We start from the raw sequence: 15,559 nt of genomic DNA on the forward strand, positions 1-15,559 counted from the left end.
CACCAAGATTATACATTTTTGACAGCAGAGACTGTTATTCACCTTTAAATCCTCAAGTCTTTTCAATGCCTTGGCCATTTGTGGCTTTCAATAAATATTTGTTCAGTGGGATATCAAAGTACAGCGATTCCACCTTCCTCAGGAAACCCTCCACCTGGATCCGCTTGCAGACTTGCACTCGGCTATCTCTGGTGACTGATCACTAAGCCCGTGGCCTCGAGAGCAGCAGCATGTGGCTAAGCCCACAGTCAGTGAGAGGAACACCTTGAGGGACATCTGTGTGGCCCATCATGAGAGCGGTATTTGACAGATGGCATCACACCAGCTGTGGCTCCCCATCAGGAAGAGCATCAGTAACCATGGGAACCACCAGGGACCAAGAACCAGGTGCCTTCACCAAATGATAAGGCAGGGGGCAGGAGGGAGCCCATATATAGGCACAGTGGAGCTTAGGGCTGAATTTGGGGGAAAAAAAAGTAATGTCATCATTTGTCATGCTCTAGTGGGGAGAGCCAATTTATGAATCTCAATAATATTCACATGTAAGTGTCTCATAAAACTCCCATCAACTTGTGGACTTCAACATCCCCATTCAAGGGATTTCTAACCTTTTTGGCGAGTCACTAATTGGCTGGGAAAGAAGTGGAAAATGGAGGTACATGCACCCACTACCTATGGAGAGTGATTTATAAATGAATCTTGAATGAGGAAATTCAATCTATGCCTAAAAGACATCACAAGAGGCAATAGGTTGGACCTGAAGGCAAGACAGCATTGGAATACATGCCTTGGATCTCCTGCTACACAGTCTCACTGAAATTAACCTTATTCTGCACAAAGAGCAGACTCCACAACAGTATCAGAATAAAGCTAAGGAGTAACCATATACCAGAAATTGGAAGGATTTCTGCCAAATTCACTTCCATGGAGCCAAGTGAGGACATCACTGAAGACCAAGGAGACTGCCCATTTCCACAGGGAAAAGAGCTGGGCTGGGAGGTAAGTAGGATGCTCTTGGGCACAGATGCTCATAGTCTGGAGTAATGAGAGCTGGCCTGACATGGGCCCGAGGTGGAAGAAACCAGCTGTGGAGCCACTGGAAAGTCATGAGGAACCTGGTATGCTGTCCTAGGGGAGGATTAGTTCCAGTAAGCACCCCTTGCTGAGGGTGTACCAGGTAGACAGCACTGAGCATGGAAAAGACTCATTTTTGTTTTTCCTCCCCCAGCCTGCTTAGCCAAGCTGTTTCAGTTTTGATACTGCCACAGAAGTGACTGATCTTGTTAATGTGACAGGGGTAGGGGTAGGGGTGCAACCTCTAAGGCTGACCATTGGTATGTCTTCAGTGGTGACACTCCTTGCTAGTGGTTTTTTTAAAAATTTTTTTATTGAAAACTTTTTTTTTTTTTAACGTTTACTTATTTTTGAGACAGAGGGAGATGGAGTACAAGTGGGGGAGGGGCAGAGCGAGAGGGAGACACAGAATCTGAAGCAGGCTCCAGGCTCTGAGCTGTCAGCACAGAGCCTGGTGTGGGGCCTGAACTCACGAACCACAAGATTATGACCTGAGCCGAAGTCAGATGCCCAGCTGACTGAGCCACCCAGGCACCCCCTCATTAGTGACCTTATCTTACCCTCCACAGATGTCTCTACATGCACAAGACTGAATAGCTTTGCTTGTCCACTCTGGAACTGAGTGGGCTCCTGAGTCACTATAGAGCCCTACTTTGCTCTCCAACACAGCCTAGGTTATCTAAGCATTTGGAATATACTTTAATCCTTGGCCAGAGGAATCCTTTTCTATGTGGATGGAGTAAACAGAGACCAGCTAACATATGGTCTATTAAAAACCCTGACATGAAGGAAAGGTCTTCTACTGAAGTAGATATACTGTAAGAAACAGCAAAAGAAGGGGTGCCTGGGTAGCTCAGACAGTTAGTGTCTAGCTTTTGATTTTGGCTCAGATCATGATCCCACAGTTTGTGAGATTGAGCCCTGCATTAGGCTCTGTGCTGATAGTGGGGAGCCTGCTTGGGATTCTCTCTCCTTGCCCTTCTTCCCACTCGTTTTTTTTTTCTCTCTCTCAAAATAAATAAATAAACTTAAAAAAAAAGAAAGAGCAGAAGAAAATATTTCTTTAAAAATATCTGAACCATGTAATTGATCACACAAAAGAAGATAATGCAGGTATACAAACTAATAGCACATGAGGCTATAAAGAGGCAAAAGACAAGTAAAGACCATGGATAAGTGAAATATAAGAGAGCCAAATTAAAAAGCATAATGGCAACAGTAAAGAGCTTTGAAAATGTAGTAAAATGGATTCATGAGGTACAGAACAGACATGAGAAACTATGTATAGAAGGAAGGCCACCTGCAAATGATGTAACCGAAGATAATAAAGAGGCTGACCATTGATAGGCAATCCCCGGATAGTATGGCTTCTTGAGGAACTAAAGGAGCAAACCTTGATTTAATAAAACAAAATTTTCCCAATACAAAAAGGAGAAGAAGGAAAAAAAAAAAAGACTCTAGATCTATTTTCAGTAAAAGGTTTAAATACCAGTGGCAGAAAAAACTGTATAGTAACCTTACAAATATTTTAGCAAAACATCTTCTAAAATTAACAGCCAAAGGCATTTCTTTCTAGAAGGAAATAATAATATGGACAACCACACACTTTACCAATACACTATTTTAAGACAGTAGAAAAACATAGAGCCTTGAAAGAAAAAGGACATAATAACAAGTTTCTGAATCTAGTCAAATTGTTATTTATGTAAAGGGAACCATAAGACTATTTTTAGGTATAAAAGACTCAGGGAGCAAAAACTCAGATTTCTTTGAATTAAACTGCTCAAGGATACTTGACAAAACACTCAGAGATAATTCAAGATTAAAAACTAAAACAAACAAACAAACAAACCAAAAAACATCTATTTCTGTGTAAAAGGACTGTGGAAACCAAAACCAACTGAAAATATAAAACTAACCTGCATAGTTATTTTGATTGTGATTTCAAAATTAGATAGAAAAAGTATCTGTAAAAGATAATTTAGGAGGTAAAAAAAAAGGCAATTTGTGGTAAAAGCATAACAGTAATAATGAACCTTCACAGACCAAAAAGCATACGCTAAAAATGAAGACAAATTCTGTAAGGAGAAATCAATGAAAATTATCTACATGTAGGAGATGAAGAATCAGAATCAACATCAGATTAAGAAAGCAAAACTGAAAAACAACACAGGGAGGGCTTGAATAGCATAAAAAGTAGTGATAAATGGGGGTGCCTGGATGGCTCAGTACGTTAAACTTCCAACTTTGGTTCAGGTCAGGATTTCACAGTTGGTGAGTTTGAGCCCCACATCAGGCTGTTTGCTGTTAGCATGGAGCCTGCTTCTGATCCTCTGTCTTCCTCTCTCTCTCTGTCCCTCCCCTGCTCGTGTGCATGCCCTTTCTCTCTCTCAAAAATAAATAAACATTAAAAAAAGTGATAAATGAATAGATATCTCATATTCAATAAACTCCATGATAAGAGAGTGCACTGTCTTTTCAGGTGTTCTTGGCACATTTACAGAAGTTGACTAACCCACCAGAAGGAGAAAACCCCCCTCCCAAAGCATAAGTTGTACCAAACAAATTCCCTAGCCACACACACAAATAAATAAATAAATGAAAAAGTTAAAGGAATGGTTTTATTGACAGCAACAACAACAAAAAGCTCAGCCATTTGGAAATTTAAAAAAAAAATATGTTCTGGTATATCCATCTAAGGAAATGACTTTGTAAAAAGAAAATGTTTTAAAAGCAAATGTATTTATCACATCTTTATCAAGAATACGAAAAAAAAGGAAAACCACCCAAATCTATGACAAGGGAGGGAATAATTAAGGCACTGGCTTATTTGATCTTGGGCCAATTACTTAATCTCTCTAAACTTCTGTATCCTTATCTGTAAACTGGGGACAGTTGCCTCCCCTGATGCGTTGTTGTAAAGATTAAATTAGATAATGCTTGTAAAATATTTTAATCACTATACCTGCCATCAAGAAAATACCCAAGAAGTCTTTTCTATTAAGACTGTCATTACTGGGGCGCCTGGGTGGCGCAGTCGGTTAAGCGTCCGACTTCAGCCAGGTCACGATCTCGCGGTCAGTGAGTTCGAGCCCCGCGTCAGGCTCTGGGCGGATGGCTCAGAGCCTGGAGCCTGTTTCCAATTCTGTGTCTCCCTCTCTCTCTGCCCCTCCCCCGTTCATGCTCTGTCTCTCTCTGTCCCAAAAATAAATAAAAAACGTTGAAAAAAAATTAAAAAAAAAAGACTGTCATTATTTACAATCATGTTTATGTTGAGTTTGCATTAATATAGAAAAATGCTAATGTTACCCTATCTACGGGCAAGACCAGGAGAGCAATCTAAAAAATAGTTGATGAAAACCAGATAAAATAAACAAATACGTGTAACTCAAATAAATTTGGGCCTCCTTGGTCTTTCATTTTAAATACCATCTTAGCACGGTGACACATCTAAAAGAAACGCAAATGTGACTTTTAGAAAGCTGGGAAACAACATGGCTATTTAAGGATTGAGGGGAGTGGTTGACATGATATATATTGGGCATCTTGCAGCTAAACTCCTAAAAAGTTTCTTTGGGATGTGTCCCTGAAGAGTTCCACCCCTTGTGGTAACCGCTCAGGTCTGTCTGTCTTTCTGCCTCTTGGGACCGCAGATATTTTCTCCTGAGATGCTTCTCTATTACCTCTCCATGATAGCCATGGCTATCTTCTTATTTTACTTATATCTCCATCATTATTCCCCTCCACCATCTAAATGGATCTTCCTTGGATCTATCGTTCCCACCCTCCTGCCCCCCAGGGGTAGGGGAGGAATAGGTGTGTATTAGTATGTGAATACTTAAAATTTAATAATTGTGTCTCCATCATTGAAAGGGAAGCTGTTCCTCTTGCAAGAGCAATATACAGAAGGAAAATTTGAAGGAAGTGCACTGAACAGATAACAGGGATTGCTGTTGGATAACGGGGCTAAAACTTGTTGCCATTTTCCTACTTTCCTTTACTTTACAAATTTTCTATGACAAAAATATATTACCTTTTTAACAAAATTGGGATAAAGGTCACATGTTATAAAACTCATCCTTTTAAAGCATACAGTTTGAGGTTTTTTATTACATTCACAAAGCCCTACAACCATGCCCACTATCTAATTCTGGAACATTTTCATCATCCCAAAAAGAAACATTGTGCCCATTAGTAGTCATTCTGTTCTCCACTGCCCCCCAACTCTGGAAACCATTAATTTACTTCCTGTCTCTATGAATTTGCCTGTTCTGTATATTTCTTATAAATGAAATCATACAATAAGCAGCCTTTTGTGTCTGCTTCTATTGAACAAAATGCTTTCAAGTTCATCCATGTTGTATCATATATTCATGCTTCATTACTTTTTATGGATGAATAATATTCTTAAATGTATTCTACAATGGGAGAAATATCTTAGTTTTTTAAAAAGCTAATGGGTACATAAGTCTAACCTTTGTTAATTCTAATAAGAGTATATATATATATATATATATATATATACAGTTCAATAATAAATGATTTTTGATAATGTATAAATTATTTTTCAAAATCATGTATTTATAAAGCTTCATGAGACTGTTAAACTTTTTTTTCTCTCACTCAGGCTTTCAACTAAAAAACCCCCATGGGAATCTAAATGATAATCTAGCTGAATACCAGACAAAGAAATTGAACCACAGAGAGAGACAGCTGTGGACACCCAGGACACATATATTTCAAGCACAAGATGAAAAATTCTTGGCCTTTAAATTTTGAGTGTTCAGAGGGAATACTTAGAGTAACTGAAATGAGAAATTAAAAAAAATTGTTTAGAAACATATCACATGAAATATTCTGTGATAATCAATTGTAGTTAAGATATTTGAAGCTTGGATCAATATAGTATAATTCAGCCTTACATTCATTAAGAAGAAAGAAACTCCAAATCTGTTTGTATGCACGCTGTGTATGTATTTGTGTACCTGCAAATCACAAACATATAAATGCTGATGTACACTCAGTGTACAAATTTAATGTTATAATCTTTACTTGGAAAGGCAGATTGTACGTGTTTTCAGTTACAAGGGAGATAGCTCGATCAAAGCTGACTGCAGCTAGCTCACATTAAAGTGAGGGTTCAGTGAAAAATCAAATTCTATAAATGAATGACTTACCCAGGACATAAAATCTGGAGCATTTCAAACACACAGAGGGTGCACTGGGGTGATGTCCAAAAGTGGGGTGCTGGGGATATCGAGTTCTTGATCTAGGTGCTCATTACATATGTTCGGTTTTCAAAAATTCATCAAACTGTATATTTGTGATCTAAACACATTTCTCTATAGACATTATCCTTAAATATTTTTTTTAAGTTAAAAAAATTAAAGCAACAAAAGACACTACACATTGATTTTTGGAGGGCCTGTGTATGAACCTTAGCTAAGGGCTGCATCAGGAAGATATGTCAAGAATTAATAATTAACACATTGGTTTAGTCTACAGAGAGATGTCAAAGTTGTAAGTGCTCATTTGAGAAAGCTAATATCAAGTCTGTAGACCAGATATGCTTAAAAATCCAACCTAATGAAGAAAGTCTCTGTTCACTGAAAGCATTCTCTGAAGATGTCACTGGGTCAGCTTCTGCAGGACCAGAGAGACCACTTGCTGTGAAACGTTCAGATACGATGACAGTAAAGCAACTGCATTTAATCATTTAGGAGACTATAATATGCCAGTTAGGATTAGGTTACGCTCTGATTCAGACAAATGAAGAAAACTGTTTTGTTTTTCTCCCCCAGGATTTTTTTTAGCAAATTAGACCATAAATACAAAAGTGTTGTGGACAAAAAGCAGACTCCTTAAAATCTCCTATTTTATTAGAGGTTTTTGGCTAACATCAATGCACAGATTCCAGCTAATAATTTCAGGACACGTCCCTATACCCTCCAACTCTAGCTACGACTTATCACATAGAATATTGTACGCTTTTTGAAAGAGGGATGAGGCACTGTTTGTGGGAGTGGAAAATAATACCATTATTTTGGAGTGCAACTGGTACTCAGAAGACTTTAAAATGTCCATACTTTTCATCTAATTATAAGCCTTTATTCCTGGATAAATAATTAGGGTATACAAAAAGATTCCATTAAAGGAATGTTACATATCATTATTTGTGGAAACAAAATATGGGAAACAATTTTGGAAATCCAACGACAGGGGGTTGATTAAAAACAAAGAAACCCACAACAATAAATGTTCACATAGTAGGAGAGTATATAGCCATCAAAAATGTGTTATAGGAGTACATTGATATTTATGTTTATGATAAACATATTTAAATGAAAAGAAGATTGCAAAAAAATTTACAGAATAACACCATTCCTTAAAAATTAAGTACCTAAATATACACAGCAACATTTGGCATCAAGAAACATTAAAATATTAATGCCAACTAGGATTATAATTGATTTAAACATTTTTCTTATCTATATATTCCATCTTTTCTAGAATAAACGTGTGTTATTTTATAACAAAGAAATTTTATAGGAAAGTGAGATGGGGAAGTGGGAAAACCAGGGACTAGAATATTTATGCATGTGAGAATGCATTCTTCCTTCATTAGGTGGAACTAATGTCTACTCTCTACCTTTGCTCTGCATACCTTGAAAGCTTTACGTGAAGTGCCTTTCAGTGCCTGCTGCCCCAGCAACCTTTCTTTAAATTCTGAGCAGCCATCCCACATCACCAGTGTTACCCTGGAGCTCCTGGTCATTCAGCTCCCTTGACTTAAATCAAAGAAACTAACATCTCAGTCGGCCCAAACACACACAAAACCACACAGCCACTCAGCCTAGAACAATGCGGCAAAGGATACACCTGCTGAACACCAGGGAAAACCTCCTTCTCTAATCTTTCCAGATCAAGTCATCAGACTTTGAGAGATTTCAGTTCTCTTTCAGAAGAGTCCTTGGTCTACTTCACATAAGTAGATTTTTAAAAAATATTAGAATCTGAAATATTCTAAGGGTTCATTGTTGATTTTTGTTTGATAAACACAAAGGGAAACAATTCCCCTTCTTTGAAGCCTCTTTCTAGGATCCCTAATGATCAGCGGCCAAATTTAGCCTTGGCTGCATCTCCACTGTATCTATTATTCCTCCATGCTATTGATGTGAGGCTCAATCTCATCCCTATTTAGAGTGCACAAGAGCCAGCGTCTTGATGAAAGGGGAGGTTGGTGAACGTAAATTGAAAAGAGCCGGGAGAACATACTGTAATGAATGGAAACATACAGCTTCATGGTTTATGGTACTAAAATTACATTCACACAAAAGAATCAATAGCCTTGATCATATTATATGAGAAATAAGAAAGGAGGGGGAGTTGTAGAGAAGGCAGTCAAGATATCAGCTGATTAGAATTATTCCAGGTAATTTATTTAGTTTTGTTTTAAGTACTTCTGCCTGTATGATAATATTATTTTTTAAAGTAAGTTATTTATTTATTTATTTATTTATTTATTTATTTATTTATTTATTTATTTATAGCAATCTCTACACCCAACATGAGGCTCGAACCCACAACCTCAACATCAAGAGTCACACGCTCTTCACGCCAGGCGCCTCACGATTATTCTTGACAGCACTATTCATAATAGCCAACAGGTGGAAACAATCCACCAGCAGTAGAATAAAGAAGAATAAAGAAGAAATTGAACTCTAGTCATATACTGGGATACTACACAATGGATGAACTCTTGCTACATACATTAGGAATAAATCTCACAAACATAATATTGAGGGGATGAAGCCAGACATTAAAGAGATTTTGTTTATGTAAATGCTCAAAAGCAGGAAAATGAGTCTATGGTTACAAGTGAAGATAGCGGTTTCCTTGTTTGGGAAGTGACTGGGTAGGGATTTAAAAAGAGCTTCTGGGCGCTGGTGACTTTCTGTTTCTATACGTAGGTGCTGGTTATGTGGGTGTGTTCAGTTTGTGAAAAATCCTTTAAATTATATACTTATGATTTACGTATTTTTCTTTTAACAAGATACACATCAACAGGAATGTTTTAAATTCCAGTTCCTCGGCCCTGACTAAAATCTACTGACTTTAGGTTATGGTTCTCTTGGGGTAGTCCGATGTGAAGCAAAGGTTGAGACTCACTGGACCAGACCATCTCTATCTAGTGGTGTGCTACAGCCAGCCTCTGCCAGCTCGTGAGAGCTGGCTGTTAAATTCCAGGATTTTTGCAAACCTGTTAAAGCCTAATGTACAGAGTTGTCAAGCTGTGATGTTGTACACATGAAATTAATGTAATGTGTGTCACTATACTTCAGTTAAAAAAATAAACAAAATAGGTTCAGTATTAAAAATTAAATTAGATCAAGTTTCAAACAAAGAAATACTAAAAACAAAGGTACTAAATGCTCAAAGTTCATCATTTTCTAATTATTGCATTACATTTTACAGTTACCTACATTTTGAGGTTATTTATGCCAATTTTGTCTGTATGATGGAAATACTTCACCACAGTGTTTATTGGGCCATCTCTCCCCAACTCCACACTCAGTGGCAATGGTAGCTTGAAACTGACTGAGGTGGGAGTCTATATACCACAGAAATTGGCAACCACTACCAATTCAGGGCTTGCTTTGTTGTTTTGTTGCTTGACTTAAGAAAATGATTAAAAAATGTTAATGATGCAGATTAAATTTAGAAGTGTGTTACATGTGAATAGCACACTTTCGGAAATATCATTATAGTATTTAAAAACTATTATCCGGTTCAGCAAAGAAGGTATTCGTATCTTTGATAAATGAGTACAATTCTGACATGCCTTTGTTGTTGCACTTTCATCCTGCTTATTAACATAATGGAAAATATCAGCCAATATTTATAAGGGAATTACACCCTTTCATCAATTGTACTGCAGGTAGCTTATGGATAAAAGAGTTGGACCAAAACCAGTGAGCATTCTATAAGACCCAACTGGCTTTACAGAATTTACAATAAAGGCTGTTGTATATTTTTTTATTATTTGTAAATTGTGTGCTACATACATTCTTTATGTCAGTAAAATTTATAATAGACTTATGTATGCACATAAATACATTCTTTTTTTTTTCCCAGAGACCTGGTTGATTTACTAGCCCACTGCTGTGTACATCTCCTCCATGTTTAAGATTCCATGAGTGTCTATTATGATTTAAGAAACAAGCAAAAAAAAAAAAAAAAAAAGAAAAGAAAAGAAACAAGCAAACAAAATAAGCAGCCTGTAAGGCATGAGTTTCAGCATAAGATATAGCAAAACCTACACTTTAGACCTTCACTACTCAAGATGTAGTCCTTGGCATCTATGGGGAGCTGGTGAGAAATTCATAATCCCACGCCAGAATTCCTCAATCAGAATCTGCATTTTATCAGGATGCCCAGGGGATTTGCATGCACAATTAAAGTTTGAGAGGGGCGGGGCGCCTGGGTGGCGCAGTCGGTTAAGCGTCTGACTTCAGCCAGGTCACGATCTCGCGGTCCGTGAGTTCGAGCCCCGCGTCAGGCTCTGGGCTGATGGCTCAGAGCCTGGAGCCTGTTTCCCATTCTGTGTCTCCCTCTCTCTCTGCCCCTCCCCTGTTCATGCTCTGTCTCTCTCTGTCCCAAAGATAAATAAAAAATGTTGAAAATAAAAATTAAAAAAAAAAAAAAGTTTGAGAGGGGCGCCTGGGTGGCTCAGTCGGTTAAGCGTCTGACTTCAACTCAAGTCATGATCTCACAGTCTGTGAGTTCGAGCCCCGTGTCGGGCTCTGTGCTGACAGCTCAGAGCCTGGAGCCTGCTTCAGACTCTGTGTCTCCCTCTCCCTCTGCCCCTCCCCTGCTCATGCTCTGTCTCTCTCTGTCTCAAAAATAAATAAAAATATTAAAAACAAATTTAAAAAAGTTTGAGAAGCACTGCTTTAAAAATAAACTCCTTGGTATGAACTGAAATTTATATAATCGATTTGGGATTAGTAATAAGGTTAGGGTCAGTCTAGCACCAGTTCAGCCCCTTCATAGCAAAGGAAAAAAACACATAATTGCTATACATAAACCTGAAGAAAAGGACATGCCTCTTACAATATAGCTTTGTCAAACACTGAAAGGGAGACTGTGCCACCAGGAAAATAAAGGCTATTCTGGGCCACTTGGATTAGTAACTTAAAAAGGGGGGGAAAGTACAAGAAGGAAAAAATCACAACACTAGCTTCCCTCCATGTATGTGATGAATAAGACACGTTGCCAAAGACTAGGTTCCAAAAATCCAAAGCAGGGCAGCGACAGCCACATGACAGAGTGCGGCAGCTGGGGAGAGAAGTGTGAGGAAATACTTTCCAGAGATGCAATTTAGTCTAGGGTAGTTATCAAGTACGGAGGGTAAAAGGGGGAAATTGTAGTGCTTATGTTTTTCCTACCCATAGATCAGTCAGCAACATAGGACAAAAGGAAAAGCTAGGGCCAGAGCACAGAGAATACTTAATGCTACAGTTAATTGAAATGACGGTAGGAAAGTCTCGTGTCTTTTGAAATTGAAAGCAAAAATGTTCTACTGGCGGGAATATTCTCTGAAAGTATTTCTTCGTTACTCGGCTGAAAATATAGTAGTTGCTTTGAGATGCAAAGGTCTGTGTGGGAAACGTGTCAGATACTTAAACAGTTCCGGAAGGAAATGGGAGCCACAAATCTCCAAGAGGAGCGTGGTATTAGTTTGTGGCAGATACTGAAGCAATAAAATAATTCAAGTAAACCATAGCAACCCTAGAGTACAAAGAGAACAAATGTAGTTGTGACTGGGCCACTGGTACCCCAAGAGACCCCGGCATGTGTTTTTACCCAAGGAAAAAGGTTACTGTAATAACCCCCTGCAATATCAAAATTCAAACAACTCTAGTTCATTTAGGGGAAAAATGATAGGACTGCCCTAGTGTGTTATTAACATTTCCCCTTGAAATACTCTAGAAAGGCTTAGAAGAGAACCATCCCTTACTGAGCAACTACTATGTGCTTTACATGTGTCATTTCATAACATCCTCATAATTCTCTAAGAGAGGTGATACTGTCTGCATTTCATAGATGAGAAAAATGAGGTCCAAAGGAGATTTACAGACATAGTCTGTAAAGAGCCAGAGCTCCACAGACAAAATTGAAAAGCTCCATACTTGATTAAAACTGATCGTTCCACAAAGACAGAGTGGTAGGGATGGGAGTGTGGGGCTGCTATGCTTTAAGTAAGCAGGAAGACTGTTCTACACCACCATCAATGAACAGAAATCAGGTTTCTCTTAGTGCCCTGAGATCCTCTTATCACCCATTTTGGGATGTATCTTAGGTTTCAGATGGATTTCATACTTGATAGTTGTAATTTTGGCTATGCTGGAGGCTTTGGAAGACTTGGCACAGTTCAGGCAGTGTTATGTTCTAGAACTGAGTCCTGGGCTCAGACTTGGGGACCCAGGTTTGCTTCCAGATGCGTTAGATATTAACTATGAGAGGGGGTAAGCTCTATCACCTCTTTGGGTGGTAGGTTTTTCCACTTACATGAAGTTGTCTTAAGTATCTTTGAGGACCTTTCTGGATCCATGATTCTACCCTTCACAACTCAACTGTTTTAAGATTTGACTTTCATCAAAGCATGTTAGAAATGACCTGGAAGGTTAACAAATTTGTCTGAACAAGCCAGCTATGTAGTTCAAGTCAGATTAAAAACAAAGCAAACAAAACAAAAAAACCCCATAACAACAATTATTTAACCCCTGTACTACACCATCTGCAAAGCTAACCTGGGATAAAATGGTTTAAAGTGATTTTCCCCCCTTAGCAATTCATCTAAAACAAATGTATGTTCAAGTTCTTAAGCAGACCTGGGTGCAAATCCAAGCTCTACTTCCTGTTGCTCTTTGAACTTAGCATATCTGGAGTTCCATTTTTTGCTTCCACAAAATTGGAATTGATAATGAATATTAATTGAAATGCAGTAAAATGTCTGGCATCTAGTAGGAGCATATTAATTGCTGGTTATTGTTATTCCAGTGCTCATTAGGGGTTTGGACTATGGTTGAGTAACAGTTCAAAGGAACTTTCTTCACAGAGGGATGGAGCCTGAGATGGTAACCTCATTAGCACTGGGAACTTGGCATTAACGTGTGTCTAGGCACAAAATTAACCAAGGTGCAGAATGGAGAAATGTAATTGCTTCTTCTGGACCTACTGGCATCCCTTTCTTTCTTTGTAAAACTTCCTAATTCACCCCTTAGTGGATAAAACCTTACCAGAGACATGCTAACATACTTGATGGGACAGCTGGAGGGAGTATTTGAAGAGAGAAGTGTCCTGAGGCACCTGGAAAGAGGTGCTGTCACACCCACAGTTCATATCAGGTTCTTTATTTGCCCATTTCCCGATTTCTGCCCTTTGTGCACAAGGAATATAGGGTTTCAGGAAGAGGAGGTGGAGACTTTGTTTATAAACTAACAAAAAAAATTCTGATGCTGACATGTAAACAACCAGTCCATACACATCCCATCTGTTTCAGTGACTGCCTCTTGGCCTCCACACCAAAGCTTTCCCCCCTTCGGCCCTCCCCCCCGTCCCACCTCCAGCCTCTTTCTATACAACATAAGTCACTCTTTTGTGACTTTATGTTTCCTTCCTTCCCCAAGTTTTGTTTTGGTGTTGTGAGGTTGGTGAGAAGCCTGAGTAGAGAAAAGAAGATGAACACAAAAACCAAATTCAGATCACCTGTACTCTTTGAACCCTATTTATATGAAACCAGAGTGAGACCTTCAAATAATGAGACTGAACTGCCTGTTTTCCAAAAGGAAGACCAATAGAAAAGATTAAAAAAATTTTTTGTTTAGTATTTATTTATTTTTGAGGGGGGGAGGGGCAGAGAGAGCGAGGGAGACCCAGAATCAGAAGCAGGCTCCAGGCTCTGAGCTGTCAGCACAGAGCCTGACACAGGGCTCAAACTCACAAACGGTGAGATCATGATCTGAGCTGAAGTCAGTCACTTAACCGACTGAGCCACCCAGGCACCCCAGAAAGATTTTTTAAAATCCCTATTTACTACAGGTAAATTTCCCAACTGAAAAACATAATAAAATTTCAAGTGTTTCCATCCATGTTTTGAAATAGGTCAAGCATATTAACCAAAGCCTTCTGAAGTTCAATAAAGCAAATGAATGACTGCCAATTAAATTATTACCAGGGATAACATGCTAATTATAAGGTCTCTTTTGGTCTGTTATGATTCAGAGTATAATTTTACTTTTTTACTTTTAGATTAAAAAAAATTTTTTTTATGTTTATTTATTTTTGATAGAGACAGAGCACAAGTGGTGGAGGGGCAGAGAGCGAAGGAGACACAGAATCTGAAGCAGGCTCCAGGCTCTGAGCTGTCAGCACAGAGCCCGACGTGGGGCTCAAACTCACAAACCATGAGATCATGACCTGAGCCAAAATCGGACGCCCACCGACTGAGCCACCCAGGTGCCCCATAGATTTAGATTTTTTTAAGTAAACTCTATGCCCAGCATGGGGTGTGAACTCAGGACCCTAAGATCAAGACTCACATGCTCTACTGACTAAGCCAGACAGGCTCTCTTATTTTTACTTTTTAAATAATTACAGGTTTATAGTTGCTATATTGATATTTTTATGACATATCAGTCTTACAGTTAACCAAATATCAGTTGATGATGAGGTCTTAACCTGTAATTGGATCTTCTCAGTGTTCTTATGATCTATTCTGTAATAATACAGTATATAACAGCTTAGACAGGACAAAGCTGTTATATAGGACAGCTTATAACAACCCCTTAAATGCTTAAAAGTATCTCTTAGCTAATTAAGGTTTTAGGGCTATTAGCTTGAGTTGGGGATATTAGTACATTTTAAAATAGATGATGTATGAAGGTTTTATCAATTGTTCTCCATTTCATTTTTAACTATTTTTATATAATACTCCCTAAGAAGGATTATTATATTGTATTGTAACAACTGTTACAAATTATTTTGCAAAAATAGGCAAGAGGGGAAGAGAAGGCTGTCAACCCTGGTAAAAATGGAAAATGTCCTGCTTAATCTTTACTGGCCATTTTCAGGACTTTGCTTGGGATTTATCTATTATGCATCCAAATCTATCTACATGGCACATTTTAGGCAGATTGAGGTTCCAAAAAGAATTGAGTGTTTTAAAGTATCATGCTAAATAGTAAAGCTTTCTCAAAGATGCTGTGCAGATTCAAACAGCTCACAATTTTGTTACAATGCTTTTGAAGCAATAACACCTTTGAGTATGAGATACTGTAATTTAGCAGTTCTAGATGACTGCATAATCTCTCCCTGTTGGGTTGAAATTCTGCCTTCTGTCTTTTCCTAAACTTGCACTCATTTATCATCTATCCAGACAAAATATGTGCTTGGACTTTCTTCCATGCATACATGGAATTGG

General features: G+C 38.3%; 1 protein-coding gene across 11 annotated transcripts in view; it reads right to left on the reverse strand.

The window, feature by feature from the left end:
* The window catches only part of RHOBTB1 (Rho related BTB domain containing 1), a 123,514-nt gene that overhangs the window by 47,522 nt on the left and 60,433 nt on the right, over positions 1–15,559 (reverse strand). The gene's annotated exons all lie outside the window — the stretch shown is intronic.

This window comes from Felis catus, chromosome D2 (genome assembly GCF_018350175.1).
Source record: "Felis catus isolate Fca126 chromosome D2, F.catus_Fca126_mat1.0, whole genome shotgun sequence".
Taxonomy (NCBI): domain Eukaryota; kingdom Metazoa; phylum Chordata; class Mammalia; order Carnivora; family Felidae; genus Felis; species Felis catus.